Genomic DNA, 2,191 nt, shown 5'->3' with positions numbered 1-2,191 from the left:
CAGCACTTTAACAGCATCATATTTGAGGAGTTGAAATAGCTCAGCTAGAATTCTATCACGTCCACTAGCTTTGTTCCTGGTGATGTTTCCTAACGACTACATGACATCGCACTCCAGGATGACTGGCTGTAGGTGAGTGATCACACCACCATGGCTATCTGGGTCATTAAGGCCTTTTTTGTGTAACTCCTCTGTGTATTCTTGTCCCCTCCTCTTACTATCTTCTGCTTCTGTTAGGTCCCTACCATTTCTGTCCTTTATTGAGCCCATCTTTGCATGAAATGTTCCCTTGGTATCTCTAATTTTCTTGAAGAGCTATATCTAGTCTTTTCCATTCTATTGTTTTCCTCTACTTCTTTGCATTGTTCACTGAGGAAGGCTTTCTTATCTCCCCTTGCTATTCTCTGGAACTCTGCATTCAGATGGGTATATCTTTCCTTTTCTCCTTTTCCTTTCACTTCTCTTCTTTTCTCAGCTATCTGTAAGGCCTCCTCAGACAACCATTTGGCCTTTTTGCATTTCTTTTTCTTAGGGATGGTTTTGATCACTGTCTCTTGTACAATGTCACAAACCTCCATCCATAGTTCTTCAGGCACTCCATCAGATATAATCCTTTGAATCTGTATGTCACATCTGCTGTGTAATTGTAAGGGATTTGATTTAGGTCATATGATTTAGGTCATACCTGAATGGACTAGTGGTTTTCCTTGCTTTCCTTAATTTAAGTCTGAATTCTGCAATAAGTTTTTGATCTGTATTTAATACACAGTATAATTTAGGAATAGGAAATGTGAGTTCGGGCTAAGAAGATTAGGGTGAAATGTGACTCATAATTTGATCTAAATGTAATATAGGTAAATACTGACACCTGACCCCCAGAAACATATTAATTTTTAAAAACAATTAGTCCTTTTCAATAATATATAGGAGTGTTCATAGCAAATAGAGAAAATTTTATATATATCATAAAATTTAAAAATATACATATATCACCCATTATGAAAAGAGCTTGGCCTGCCACAGTCCATGGGATCTCAAAGAGTTAGCCATGACTTAGAGATGGAACAGCAGGAAAAACCCTTCTACCACGGTCAACACTGACTGTTAAAAAAAAAAGAAAAAGAAAAAGTGTTTTAATTCTTACCTGAGTCTTATAGAGAAAAGAATTATTGGGAATACTCTTTCTTCTTCATTGTTCCAAGGAGAGAGGAACAAAACAGTTTTCATAGGTGCAAAGTGCTTTATTTTATCTAACTAAGGATTCCAGGTTTTCATAACACCACCACCATCTGCTGGAATTTAAGAATATTATTGCTGAAAGCTTTGGAAGCCCTGGGTTGCATTTTTACAACTATTGGCCTAAAATGATTTTTATGGTATATTTTTAAATAGCACTGACTATTTCCAAAATGGAAGCAATTACTAATAGTTGTAATCCCCGCGTAGGCAAGTCACACACACTGTGTGTGAGAAAAAGAAAAGAATAGCTTTGGGATTTCCCTGGTGGCCCAACGCTAAGACTCCACTCCCCCAATTTCAGGGCCTGTGTTCAATCCCTGGTTAGGGAATTAGCCTCCATGCCACAACTAAAGGTCCTGGCACAGCCAAATGAAAAAAGAAGAATAGCTCTAACTTATCCCCTCTCTCAGTTAACTTTTTGGATTCCCCTTTACATTTATAAATATACAAAATAACCCATTCATTCAAAAAATAGTCAGTCACCACCGACCACATGCTAAACAAATGCCACACAATAAGGAAATATAGTTGAATAAGATACTGTTCTCCAGATTTTGGAGAAGGAAATGGCAACCCACCCCAGTATTCTTTTTTTTTTCCATTTATTTTTATTAGTTGGAGGCTAATTACTTTACAATATTGTAGTGGTTTTTGCCATACATTAACATGAATCAGCCATGGATTTACATGTATTCTTGCCTAGAGAATCCTGTAGATGGAGCAGCCTGGAGGAGGGCTTCTGTCCATAGGGTCGCACAGAGTCAGACACGACTGAAGTGGCTTAGCATGCATGCATGCATTAGAGAAGGAAATGGCAACCTGCTCCAGTGTTCTTGCCTGGAGAATCCCAGGGACGGGGCAGCCTGGTGGGCTGCCGTCTATGGGGTCGCACAGAGTCAGACACGACTGAGGCAGCAGCAGCAGCAGCTCCAGATTTTAGTCTACTAAAATA

The sequence above is a fragment of the Cervus canadensis genome, chromosome 7 (assembly GCF_019320065.1).
Source record: "Cervus canadensis isolate Bull #8, Minnesota chromosome 7, ASM1932006v1, whole genome shotgun sequence".
Lineage (NCBI taxonomy): Eukaryota > Metazoa > Chordata > Mammalia > Artiodactyla > Cervidae > Cervus > Cervus canadensis.
This window is presented reverse-complemented; position numbering follows the sequence as displayed.